The 15,169-nt window shown below is 36.9% G+C and overlaps 1 pseudogene; it reads right to left on the bottom strand.

Annotated features, from left to right (window-relative positions):
- Positions 1-7,068: 7,068 nt before the first annotated feature.
- On the bottom strand, positions 7,069-14,556 carry LOC110686866 (annotated as a pseudogene).
- Positions 14,557-15,169: the final 613 nt, after the last annotated feature.

The raw sequence follows: 15,169 nt of genomic DNA, 5'->3' as shown, positions 1-15,169 counted from the left end.
GGTTAAGGTTAGTATCATTGCTACAAAAAAGATCAAGATATTATTCAATTGAGATCAGATTTACACAAACTTACAATGGCTTTCTTTTTAGTCTTCATTCTAACGAGCTCTTCCTAGTCTTCTTTTTGACACGGTCGGCCATTTTTGCCACAGGAGAAGGTCATCCTCATCAGCTTTTTTCTCTTTGATTTCTTCTTCTTCTTGTAGATCCATCCATTAGTCAAGTTGGTCTTAAAGCCTCTGAATCTTTCCGCTAATAAAGATTCAAACACCCTTCTCTTCTCGGCATCATTAGGAATAGAAAACAGCCTCTACAAGCACAAATAAAAACCGATTATTAGTTTCTATTTACTAACAACCATAAGGTTAAGGTTTCTTAAATTGTCTAAATGTGCCAAAAACACACTTACCCTTGTATCATCCCAAAAGGTTTGAATCAAACCCGGAGGTACTTGCTGCATTACAAGTGTAATGGAGATTTTCTACGCACACATGCCAACCTGATTAGCATATTGTCAACGCCATTCTCCCCAGGTTAGTCGTTGTTGTCATACTCCATGACCATGGGACTGTCTGGTTTCTTAAAACTTCTCATCAGACCCCTTCCTTTTCTTTGAGTTGGTGCCTTTACCCCCTCCACCACCTGTGTTGTTTTGATCTTGTCCTTGGCCATAAGTTTTAGGAGTCGGGTTCTCACCAACAATCTCACATGCTGTATTTTCAATAGGCGGTGCACGTTCAGCTGAAATTTCAAATTCTTCAAGCTTACGCTCAAACTCATCTTGAGCCTGATCCTCTAGCTCACCCAAGTCATCCTCCTTTTTCACATCATAAGGCTCATCCTCTTCCTCATCTTCATACTCGTCCTCATACTCATCATCGTCAATGTCCTCTACACAATGAGGGTCATGATCGTCCTCCATGAGATATAGCACCTGTCAAAGCAATCATAAAACAACTATTAGTGTATAGTAAAGTATGAGTGCAAATGAGTACACTTAGGCAATTTCAAACTACAAACATGAATATGAGTTGTTAGAATGATTAAATGTTATTTCATACACAAAACAAAGGACTTGGATTAAGTAGAAGCTCATTTAAGCCATTTTCACCTACTTATGGTCCTATAACCTTGTATATGCATGATAATGAGTATACATAGGCAATTTCAAACTACAAACATGTTAATTTATATACAAAATAAAGGATTTGGGTCAAATACAAGCTCATTTATGTCATTTATGGTCATTTTCGCCTACTTATGCTCCTATATACATGATAACTAAACTATATTTGCAATGAAACCATTACTAACTTTTAATCATACTACCTCTGAAATTCCTTCGTTGTGGTCTGATCGCATATAACCTGCTTCGTTGTCTATGTCATTTAGTACAACAAGTTTAGGAACAGTGAAAGGTGCAGAATCATCAAACGCATCATATTCTTCCTCATCCTCAACATCTCCAATGCCTAGGATTCTTCTTTTGCCAGCTAGCACTATAGACCATTTTGAATCGAATGGGTCAGTTACGTAGAACACTTTCTTAGCTTGAGATGCAAGATAAATGGTTCCGCACTATCATTCAAGTGGCCAAGATCTACAAGAGTAAAGTCCTCATATTTTAACGTTACGCCTAATATTATCATCCCACTTACACTTGAAAAGAGCAACCGTGAAATTACAATAATCAAGTTCCCATATTTCTTGAATTCGACCATAGTATGACAACTCTACATCGACAGGTGATTATCCTTAGCACTTGCAAACTCCCTTGACGATGCCACAAGCGTTACACCACTGTTTGGGTGGAGGAAGATTTCAAATCACGACCCTCGGTCCAAAAAGTGTACCCATTGATGTCATATCCCTCAAATGAACGAACATCATCCCTAGGACCGTACACAAGCCACCGTACTGTATCGATGACATTAGTATCATCTAATCGACTCATTACTCGATCACAAAACCAATTAACAAACCTCTTATTATGCAACTGCATAAGTTCCCTTTCACCTTTCGATGGAAATTCGTCATGCAAACTAGCCATGTGCTCGTCTAAATATGGGTGCACATCTGAAACATGGTGCAACACATAAAGGTGTGCTTGTAAGAACTGATCTCGGTCAGGTGACATTCGTTTCGACCAATTGTTCCATGACCATCAAGTCTACCTTCATGTCGAGAAGTAAGAAGACCAATAGGTTGAGCAAGGGCTATGTAGTTCGCCACAAAGTTACCTATCTCCTCACCCACGGTCCCTTGCATCATACTTCCTTCAGGGTGAGCCCGGTTCCGTACTTTATCTTGTAATGTACCCATGTGTCTTTCAAAGGGTAGCACCACCTCATGAACAGAGGACCACACAACTTAATCTCACGCATCAAATGAAAAACCAGATGAACCATTATGTCAAAAAATGAGGGTGGGAAATACATCTCAAATTTGCACAAAGTCACAACCACATCTTCTTACAAAGCATCTAGTGTACAAGGATCAAGCACTTTGCTACAAATTGTATTGAAAAACGAACAAAAGGCTTGTAATCGCTTCCCTCACGTGCTTTGGTAGAATACCACGGATTGTAACCGGTAGGAATACTTGCATCATAATGTGACAATCATGGGATTTCATACTTGTCAGCTTCAATTCTCCATTCAAGGTTACAAAACTTTTCATGTTAGATAAGTACCCTGATGGAACCTTAATGTCGTACAGACATGCATAAAACATACGTTTCTCTACCCTTGACAATGTATAGCAAGCCGGGGGTAAATAATTCTTTTCATCCTTCCCTTTACCCTCAACTTTCTTCTTTGACGCAACTTTGGCCTTTCCCTTTCCCTTGCTCTTGCTCTTCTCCTTCCCTTTTTTGAAACATTTTCATCTTCTTTTCTCGGTTCCTTCCCCTATCTAACCTTTTCCTGAGGCCACAATTCTAGACGAATCCCCATCTCTTTCAAATCTAACCGTGCACCCTTTCCGTCCTTTGTTTTTCCTTGGATATTCATAAGCGTTCCTAAAAGAGCATCACACACATTCTTCTCTATATGCATCACATCAAGACAGTGCCTAACGTCATGTTCTGTCCAGTACGGAAGCTTCCAAAGGATTGATTCTTTCTTAAACAGAGCAGCTGAGACCATAGTTTTTTCTGATTTTTCCAAACACCGTTCGTATCCCTTTCACCCGAGCACAAATCTCAGCACTAGTCAATGGTCTATGCGCAGTATCCTCTTCTATTGTTTCCATCGAAAGCCTTTTTCTGCCTACGGTATGGTGATCACGCCTAAGGAACCTTCGAGTCCGCAAGTAGACATCTTTGCGAGAATGAGGAAGTATACGCTTGATGTGTCATCAATACATATGGGGCATGCTTTTTTCCCTTTGAACTTGTACCCACACAAGTTGCCATATGCAGGGAAGTCATTCATGGTCCACATAAGGGTTGCACGCAATGTGAACATCTCGTTCTGATGAGCATCAAAACGAAAACCCCTTTCGTCCCACATCTTTCTCAAGTCGTCAATAAGCGGCGCAAGGTAAACATCTATGTCGTTTCCAGGTTGCCTAGGCCCCGTTATTAGCAATGAAAGCATTACATACTTACGTTTCATGCACAGCCAAGGAGGCAAATTATAAATCACTAAAAGTACCGGCCATGTGCTGTGTTGGGTACTAAAGTGCCAAATGGATTCATCCCGTCCGTGCACAACCCAAGCCTTAAATTTCTGACTTCATCACCAAATTTCTCAAACTTCAAATCAATGTTATTCCACTGTGGAGAGTCAGCTGGATGTTTCAGCATTCTGTTTTTCTTTCTTCCCTCTACATGCCACCTCAAGTTTTTAGCGTCTTTTGGTATTGAGAATGGACGCTTAAACCTTGGAATAATGGGAAGATACCACAACACCTTAGCAGGAGGTCCCTCCGTACCAGGATTGCAACTCATGCGCTTGTAGCGCGACTGCTTGTATCCGGACACTCCTGCAATTGTTCATACTCATTTCGATCCAGAATACAATCATTAGGACATGCATGTATCTTCTTATACTCTAAACCAAAGGGACACATGAGCTTCTTTGCGTAATAGTAAGACTTAGGAATTTCATTCCCATCAGGCAACATGTCACTTAATGCGGTCAACAAAGAAGTAAAACTAATGTCCGTCCCCCCATGTTTCGACTTAATGTTGAAAAGTGTTAGCACGGCCGATAGTTTGGAGTATTTTTTGTACCCAGGATACAAAGGCTTTTTGGAAGCCTCCAATAATAACTCAAACACTTCACTTTCAACACCATGCAACATCTCATCCACTTGTTCATCCTTGACCTCGTCCGCCTAATCATCATCGGCTCCATCCTCACCACTATCAAATATAGTCATCATTCTCGTATTCCTCGTCTACATGAATCTCATTGCTTCTAACACACACATCATTCCGATCAAGATCCCCAATGTACTCTCCACTTTCTCCGTGCCAAATCCACACATGGTATAAATTCCTAAACCCACGACATAATACATGATCTCTAATGATTTCAACACTATCGACCATATTCACATTATTACAATCAACACAAGGGCAATAAAGGCCTTTGCCACCCAGTTTGCGTTGATAAGCTAAAGCCCTCTCGCAAAACTCTTGAACCCATTCCAAAATTCCAATGTATCGCGTCTACCATACATCCAACCACGATCCTTCTCCATTTAGTAACTTGTCTCTAAACATATATAGCAACATATAATGAATAATGTGTAATTGCTACATATTTTATGTAAATCAAATGCAAGTACAAAACGTGAATATACCATTCATATAGTGAAAAAATACATGTTTCCAAAGGGTCCTTATCACTCCAACCTAACCCATCTTTGAATGTCTACTCTCACTAGTGAATGTATGTCAACTTTCCAATTTTAAGGAAAATCCGGCAGCATTTTCCCCTAGTTCTCCAAGTACACGATGTAGATAATTAATTACCCACATATGTACTTAGAGACATAGTGAGGAAATGGTAAGCCAAGATGTTCCTTAAAATCGAAAAGAAAACATACATTCACCACCTAAGTGAGAGTACACAGTCAAGAACAGTCCCAACTGGGGACTATTGAGAAAGTCTTGAACGGGTATCTAGGCATATGATGATGCAAGTATTCTATATATTGTTGTATTTATTTGCAATTAAACAATACACAAGTTGCAATTTCATGAATAAACTTTTATTAAATGGATAAATAGAAAGAAATATAGCTTAGTAAAGTTTATAAGTCATACCAATATAGCAATTACCCACTTGAGCTCAATATGTAGTCCTCAAGCTAAACTCGTGCTTCAATTCACAAATCTATTAAAAAAAACCAATAAACAAAAATTAGGTTAAATATTATGTATGTACTATTTCTTTCTCATAACATGTCAATTCACTAATTTATTTATAAGCTAAAACACATCATTCATCGAACTAACAATTGCTAAACTTTGTATTCACTACTTTAATTTATCTAATTTATTCAAAATTGCTAAACTAACAAGGTTACTAATCTCTAATTTATTCAAAATCACCCATCAAAACAACTTAAAAGTAACCATTAAAACATTCCAAAATTCATCTACTTTAGTAACAAGGTTACTAATCTCTAATTTATTCAAATATACCCATCAAAATAACTTAATATTAACCATTTAAACATTCCAAAATTCAACTAATTTAATAACAAGGTTTCTAATCTCTAACTTATTCAAATAACCCATCAAAACAAATTCAAATTAACCATTAAAAGTAACATACCAAATTTCAACTATTTAAGTACCAAGGTTAATATATATTTCTATAATTAATTCAAAATTATACCAAAACAAATTAAATTAAACATTAAAACATAATAAAATCCAACTAATTGAGAAAAATCACTGATATTTTCACAAATTCCAAATAAAATAACCTAAAATTGAGAAAAATTGGAGTATAATTATATTCAGACCTAAATTTTAATTTGCAAACAATAATTCAACATGCAAAAACATATTAATATAAGTACATAATTGAAAAATAATTGTGAAAAAAAAAAAGGAAAAACCTTGAAGGGAAGATGGAGGGCAGCAGCAGCTCGGTGGTGGAGGAGGGCAGCAGCAGGTGGCGCGGCGGCCTTAGGGCAGCGGAAGCACGGTGGCGCGGCGACCCTAGGGCTGTGGCGCGGCGAACTTAAGGTGGTGGCGTGGCTTAGCTTCAAGACCTTCACAACCCTCTAATTAAGAGGGAAACCCACTTGAAATTGAACAGAGAAAGAGAAGGACAGGGGAAAGAGAAGGACAGGGGAGAAAGAGAAGGGCGGGGCTAGTGGCCGGCGACGGTGGCGGCTCTAGTGGTGGGAAAATGGAGAGAGTGCAGTGAGGGTTTTGGCTCTCGAATGCAACAGTGAAAATGAAAGAGAGAAGGAAGAAGAAAGAAAGACAAGGGCGCGTTTTTTTTTCTTTTTTTTAATGCACCGTTTCAATGGCACCGGTTCAAACCGATGCCCTTTTTATTTTTGGCACCGGGCTGAACCGGTGCCATATCTTTGTCTAAAAACCCGCCCATTTTTAGGCCGATTTTTGCCACCGGTTTGGCCTGAACCGGTGGCATTAAGGGGTTGCCTTTTTTGTATTTTTCTACTAGAGATTAACAATATTTTATTGTACATCCGATGTTTTTAAAAATGTTTTTGCTTTTAAATATAGTATGGAAAATACATCCATGTGAGAAATGAACTCCAGAAATGAACTCCAAAAATGAACTATATGAACCAAGCTTTAAAATGCAGATAAGATCACAGAAGAAGCCTAATTGAAAATGCAAATGTGAGGTTTTCTACACAATTTACTCCGATGAATATACTTGTAATAATTTTCAGCTTGCAACGTCAGCCTGCTCTATTAGATCACTACATTACTACAAAATTCATGCTGTTATAACCAAAATTGTGCTACCCTACAAAACATGCACATTATACATCATATTACCTGAAGTAATTGAACTAGAAATAATTTAAAATACAGGCGGCCTATAAAATTTTGCAACAGAGCATTCCAGAGCAAAAGGCTCAATTTTCTGCGGCTCTATTTTAACTGCAGAAGTCATTTCAGCAGTTACGGTATGTGAGTCCACTTCTTTACTTTAGTCAGTTTAGTGTAAGTATGATACAATGGCCATGTACTCTTGAATATCAACCTATAAAATCGAACAATTAACAAACCAAAGAGTTTATCAGTAACTATAAAATAACGAGCTATTTATCAAGCAGATTTCTAGCACCATGAACCAGACTGGGAAGGGGGTTTATTCTACTAAACTTACAGATGATTTGTTCAAAATATCTCTTTTTGAAGCAACTCCTTCCTGTTTCCATTGCCATCTGTTTCCATACCTAGGCCAGCCCTTGCCAAGGCCATTTGGTATGTATTCTTAGTCAAATAATTGCGCCTGGAATGTGACAAGGTTGTTATCCAAAAAGTTGAAGCTCTCAACAGTTATGTATGCAAACAACTGTCAGGCATCAATGAGAAATCACCTTTCAATTTGCACAAGATTGTGTAACTTCCTCCCACTGCTTAGCGCTTAAGAAAGGGTGGTACATTGATTTCTCTGGGAGAACCAGCTACCTGGTTACTGCTTGCCCAACATGTAGATCAATCAACCACTTGAACACTTGCAACATTTAAGCAAGATATATAAGCTGATTGTAGGAACATAATCTTAACTGTGTAGCAAAAACCTGCAGCTGCAAAAGTAAATGTTTCGGTCAGCAAATAGGGTTAAAATGTAGCAAGAAAAGGCCACGCCTTAGGGTGCACATGAAGCTGATAGACAACAGATACATTCACTCACATGCACAAAACTGACTCGACCAAGTATCAAAATATTTGACATACACTATTTTTAAGGACAGATACTCTAGTCACTCCGACTAGTTAACCAATGGGCAGGAGAATGCAATGTTGATGGCAAAGCCAATATCAGCTGGTTACCGTTAGCCCTGATTCACCTGAAAAAATCATCCTTTAATGGAACTTCACAAAATTGCACTGCAGCAATTACAAGCCTTTCACATGACAACAGTGACATTGTTTATCACATAGTACTATTTACTTAAACAGAAAAAGTATCATGCTATGAAATCCTCAAACATTAAGATTCTAGAGAATTTTTCACCAAATCCTAGTATGTCTAGTTGTCTACTTAGCAATAACAACAATCAAAGCCTTAATCCCAAAGATGAGATCAGCTACATGAACCAAGATTTATCTCCTATACTCGCTAACCAGGATCCTCTCCTTCCATCCCCTCCTGTCCAATTTTAAATGCTCTTGTAAACCTAACTTCTTCATAAAAATTGTTTTTCCTCTATGATGCGTCAAAAACTAAATTTTTGTGAGAACCATTTAAATCATGATTTAAATGGTTCTAACCTGTTTCTAGGAAACTTGCTTATTATTTGTACTATAATCTGTATTCATAAAGTCCTTTCTCTTATTTAATTATGTGTTAATGTAAATGAGCCACAACTATGTAGCCCTATGTCGCTTTTTTTGTCAGTAATTATAGCTCAAGCAAAACTAAAATCCAAATAACCACAAATTACATCTGTGATCATAAAATATATATCTTTAGGATAGCTTTTTAAAGTGCTAAAATAAAAATAACAAAGAAAAGAATAAAGTGCTCCATCTTCCGTCTGTCACTCAACCATCAACAATAGAGATAGGAGAATGATTGAGGTAGAAGTATTATATATATTTCATAACTAATACTTATTTCCACCATCAGAATGGACCTTTTTTTCAAGGAATTTATTTAGAATAACATAGCTGTCCTTAAAAATTTAATTTTTTACATGTTTACCTTACCAACGTACTTGTTTTTTTGAAATATTTTCAAGGGTAACATTTAAGGGTCATATCTCATATGGGATAGTTCAAATTTTTCGACTCCAAATATAGTAAGTGGCTTATAATTTTGGGACGAACTTAAAATGGAAACATGGCCTACTTAATTCAGGACGAAGGGAGCAAGGTTATACAGTTATACATCTCGTTTCCAAATTTATTGGGAAGGTGAGGAGCCATCTTAAAGTCAAGGCTTTTGTGTGGATTTTACAAGTTACTTGATAGGGAAGGTTAAAAAAAAAAAAAAAAAAAAGCTGGGCTAATATGTAACTTAATTTTTGTCTAGAGGACATTTTCTCCTCTTTGTTTTGTACTCTTTATTTCAACTATGTATGTGACTTTTTGCTTGTCAAGACCAAATTAGTTATGGTATGATATTAAAAAATGACTGGTAATATTTCAGTAGTATCTAAATACCATAATGTTGTAAAGAATTTTTTTTTTTTTTTTTTTTTTTTAAGGAAAATTTAGGAGACCCTTTGCTCAAGGGTAGAATTTAAACTGTCAAAAACTAAGTGAAGAATGATTTATGCATGCACAAGTATTGCAATGATATTCTATAGAGAGGGATGATACGGAATAACAAGAGTTTGTTAAGTGAACAAATAATAAGGATTGCCACGTGGCAGTGCACTATATCTTCTTCTCCAAATACCTAAACATTCATAGAAGCGCTGATTCACTTGCTTACATGATAGCTTCCAACTTACAACTTCCACAATATAACAAAATAGCAAATGTCCCGTACCAGGCCATAAATTACATGATAAAGCAGTGATATATAGCTGGATACTTTTCACCATGTTACACTCCTTTGAATTTATTAGTACCTTGGTGGCTTGCCAAACTACGAGCATTAATTCTACTCAATTATGCAATTTATCGCATTTTTTGCAATGTAAACACATTATACACGAAGCATTAATATTAGTAATCTAGGCAAAAGTTCAAAGTATCAGTGCAAAATGGTCAGTGTACCAGCACATTTAAAAGAAGTTAAGACTAGTTACCAAATGCCAAGGATATTAGACCCCAGTAAATGAATTGAAATATGCAGGAAGTAGCATTTAGAAATCTGGAAAACCTTTTATGTCACAAACATCAATGGGGCAAGTTTGTAAATTTTACAAATGACAAAGTCTAATGAACATTCAGTTGGACAATATATCATAACCAAACGAAGACCTGAATTCACATTAAAAAGAAATACCTGAAGGCCACAAGGTTACTTTTTCTCTATCCTTCTCCACGTGCAACAACAACATGAAATCCTTTCCAAAACCTTCCCTGAAGCAGCAGAAACAGATGATGTGCGTGAGATATAACAAACAAGAAACAAAAAATTGCATCTCACAGGACTTGCAAGATTATTTAATGGCCTACTTCATGAATAAGGGACAGCTAGAAGTTCTTAGACAATGAAATCTTACATAGTTTATTCATCTAGTCATGCAATATAAGCATCAAGCTGCAAAAGAACGGCGCTTGAACCCTTTAATTTAAAATAGGAGCCACAAAAGATTACTCCTATAATTATTATATTGTTACTTCTACAAAATAATACGAAGTAATAAAAAAAGGCTTAAATTAGCAATGGAAATAACAAATAAATAAGTTAGATATTACACTGATCACTTTCCTAGTCCGCAACCTCTTTGTTTTCCCTCCAAGCAAAAAATGAATAAAGAGCTTTTAAGACGAAAGAAGTAAAAGAAAACCCGGCCACTTTTATGAGTTCCCTAATCATCAAAGAAGCCAACAATTTTTCCCCATACTATCAATGTTTCACCCCACAGCAACCTCAGTAATCACAGCCCACATTTCATTCTATAACACAGCACAGGTGAGGATGGTGCCAAACCACCAGGCAACACTAATGAACAAAACCACAAAGTTTTACAAGGAACCTCTAGGCAACATTAAAGAACAAAACCTCAAGTTTTACAAGGAGAAAGACTACATTACATTTCAAGTATACAAATTTGTACGGTAGAGAGCCTAAGCAGCCTACCAAGACTACTGCTAAACGTTTACTAGTCTACAAATCTACAATATATGGTGATTTTGAATTTAACAAGGATTGGGTGCAACAAATATCTAAGAACTATGTGTTATTTCAAAGACAATCAATCGTTATAAGTATAAAATATAATCTCCAAATCCTTTTCCATAAGAATGTTATATATGGACCAAAGAGAGAAAAAATGGGATAACAAAACCAATGCATTCTCATCTGACCTATATCAGTGGTAAGATAAAAGAGAGAGAAAAGGGAATACAAGAACCTGACTTACATGTAATTGTGCGAGATCCCCTGGAATAGAGGCATAGAGCCTGCTGGTAGCATAAGATTCAATTTTAAAACCACCTTACACCAGATTAGCAACATTCAATGCCCTTTGACCTGAAAGGCTATCAGAACTCTGAAAATTGTCTTGGTCATGAATCTGATTGAAATCATTCAAGCTAGTGCAGTTGGGAACCCATCTAAATTGAACCAAAGTATCAAGAACCTTTGCTGCTTTGTCAGAATGTCTGGATTGGCTCAAAGCACGAATTAAATTCATGCAAGTACTTGAACTAAGCATGAGACCTTGCTGTTCCATATCATCAAGTAGTTGTAAGACTTCAGAAAATTGATCCTTCTGACTTAGGGTTTCAACTAATGAATCCCATACATTTTCCTTCAATGTCAAACCCTTAAGTGACAATTCATCCATCATCTGAAAGACTCTTTTCCAATTACCTTCTCTACGATAAGTGTCCACCATTAGGGAATATACAACTTCATCAGGCATAACTCCGCTGGTCAACAAGTCATTGAAAAGAGAAATCAACTTAAGCCCGTTACCTGTTCTATTATATCCGTTTAAGAGGGCAGCATAAGTTATGGTAGTTGGCTTTAAATTCCTATTTTGCATCTCATAGAAGAGATCTTCAGCTTCTTCCATCATTCCCAATTTGCAGTGATGATCAATCAAAATGGTATATGTCACATTGGTGGGTGCTATACTCATGTCAATCATGTCTTGCAAAGTTTAAATGCTTCAGCTGACTGATTTGACTTGCAAAACCCATCAATTAAAGTATTGAAAGTATGTATTGAAGCTATACCCTTGTGCCGCATTTCTTGATATAAGGATAGAGCCTTCTCCAAATCTCCTTTTCTGGAGCAACCATCAATTATGGCATTGTAGACAAAGCCATCACATGGTATGCCCTTTAATTGCATCTCATCAAACAATCTAAATGCCTCCATTAAGTTCCCACATTTGGAATAGCCATCTATAATAGTAGCATAAGTCACGCTGTTTGGTACCAGCCCCTTTGTGGTGACTTCGCAAAAGAGTTCCTGTGCCCTCTCTACTTCACCAAATTTGCACAGTCCATTAATCAAACTATTGTAAGTGACAATATTTGGATGAACACCTTCCCTCTTCATCTCTTCAAACAGTTCAAGAGCTTTTATCATATCTCCTTGCTTAGAATATCCAGAGATTAAAGAGCTATAAGTATACACATCAGGCACCAGACACTTAGCTCTAAGTTCTATGAATGCCTGCGAAGCTTCCTGCATCTTTCCATTTTTTAGCGAGTCTGTGGATGAGCACACTGTAGGCAAGTAAATCAGGGAGTACTTTCTGCCTCAGCATATCTTCTTCAAAGGACGACAAGGCCTCTGCGATATTCCCTTCTTTGCAATGTCCATCAATAAAAGCTGCATAGACGACATCATTTGGTTTGATACCACACCTTGACATCTCTTCAAGATATCTACTAGCAATTTTCATTTCCCCATCTTTGCAATATCCGTGGATCAAAGCACCATAAGTATATGCATCTGGCTTTAATCCTCTCTCCACCATCTCATCAAAATAAGAAATTGCTTCTCCTGTTTTTCCACCCTTGCAAAGGCCCATTACAAGAGTGTTATAGCAAAAAACATCAGGTAAAGTCCCTTTCCTTCATTTCTCTTCAAAAATTCTCATTGCCTCCTCCAAGTTACCCCCATGGATATAACCCTTGATTAAAGTTGTGTAAGTGACCACATTTGGTTTCACACCACAAATGGCCATTTCTTGTAGAACATTATATGCACATTGAACATTTCTAACATGACAAAGTGCATTGATAATTGCATTAAATGTGAAAGCTGTAGGGGAAAAATTCATGTTCTTCATCTCAGCAAGCAGCTCATAGGCTGCCTCCATTTTATTTTCTCTACAATAACCTTCAATCAAATAGCTGTATATTTGGGAACTAGGACTTAACCCTAACCTAATCATCTCAAACAATAGACCTTTTCCTTTCTCCATGTCACCTATCCTACATACACCACCAAATTAGTGCAGCATATGTCACAAAATTCAGCTTAATTCCGCAAGCAGTCATCTCATCTTTAATTTTGAGAGCCTCTATCACATCACCCTGCTTCATGAACCCATCTATCAAGGAAGTGTAAGTAACATGGTTAGGCTTCAAACCCCTCCCCACCATTTCAGCCAACAGCAACTTTGCTTCCCAAGCCCTCTTATTTTTACAAAATCCATCAATGAGTATCGAGTAAGTATAGCTATCAGGAGTTAGGCCCTTCTCGGCCATGGAGCGTTTAAGCTCCAAAGCTTCATCTAGGGCCTTGGATCTACACAAACCATTAATAAGTACATTATAAGTCACTAAATTAGGAATAATGCCTTTCTCTTCCATTTCCACAATCACATTTTTACCTTCCTCAACCTTCCCTTCTTTACATAGACCACTAATCAGATTGGTATAAGTATAAATGTCAGGAACAAGATTAACCTCTAACATCGTATTATAAACCCTCCAAAACAAACCCATCATATTCTTCTTCAACAAATCAGACAACAAAGAATTGCAACAGACCAAACTAGGACAAAAATCATTGTCTTTTATACACAAGAACACATCAGCAGCCTCTTTCAAGAGCCCCATTTTCTTATAAGCATTAATCACTATATCAAAAATCACCGAACTAGAATCACACTTATTATATTCCCTCACACAACTAGCCAATGAATCAAACACCATATAAGAAGGCGGTCGGGTTTCAATCAAACATTCAATAACCCCATTTGCAAGAGGAAAACAGCTAGAATTACAAAGAAGAACAGCTAAAATTGAGAAGGAAAACAAATTGTGATGAATACCCAGTTGAGAATGCGACCAATTGAAGAACCCCAGAAGTCGAATTGGATCAGAAAACTGATTATGATGAAGAACAGATTGAACAACATCTGGGTTTAGCTTCTTAATGATGTCTGATGACCCCATTAAAATGCTCCAGTTATTATGCTTTAAAAGCTTTGAAATTTCTTCGACAGTTTCCCCATTTTCGCCATTGGAGATCTTCAATGTGGTAAAGAATCTGCAGGAAGATAGAAAATAAGAAATTGTTCTGAGTCTGGTGTGTTTTCTGTGGGGCAATAACCTAAGATGGTGATTCCAAAAACCCATGATTTCGGTGAAGGTTTTAGCATAGCAGGAAGAAGAAGAAGAGCAAAAGAGTGACAAGGGGAAGAGTAATTTCCCCCTTAACACAACAAGAACAAGGAAGAAGAACATCAAAATTGAAAATGGAGCATTGTGGAGGCGTCAAATGGGCTTTCTTCAGAAGATGCAAAAAAGGGCTGAATTTTCAGACACCAAATTGCCCCATAACTTGAGAGTAGTCCACTCTTGGTGGATTCAATCGACATCATTTTAAAATTGGACTCGGTTCGGTTTGAAATTATGGAAATTTTGTATCCTTGGAAATCATTGGTACACCCGTGGTTTTGACTTTTCCCATTAATACACTTTAAAATTTTTGCTTTCTCATCGGTACCGTGACTAACACCGTTAAAAAGTATTTCATTAAGTTAAAATAATTAAGGAAAAGACTATAATACCCCTTTTAAATATCTAATGTCTCGATTTGTGTGTCGAAAATTGTTCGGTTAAAGTTTTGAAAGTCATGTTAGCCTTTAAAGATCTAAACCTCGAAATTAGCAAAACAAAATAACACAAATGTCTCATGTGCGTGTCAAAAATGTCTCGCTTTACGTGCCATTAATTTTTTGTGATAGTAATTGTTCGGTTAATGTTTTAGGGGTCATTTTGATCCCTTAAGGATCTAAATCGAACTCGAAATTGTAAAAAAAAAATTAACGAAAATGTCTCGTTTTGCGTGTCATGACAAAACAAAAAAGAATATCATGACGTGCAAAATGAGATATTTT

The sequence above is a fragment of the Chenopodium quinoa genome, unplaced genomic scaffold, assembly GCF_001683475.1.
Source record: "Chenopodium quinoa cultivar QQ74 unplaced genomic scaffold, ASM168347v1, whole genome shotgun sequence".
Lineage (NCBI taxonomy): Eukaryota > Viridiplantae > Streptophyta > Magnoliopsida > Caryophyllales > Amaranthaceae > Chenopodium > Chenopodium quinoa.
This window is presented reverse-complemented; position numbering and strand designations above follow the sequence as displayed.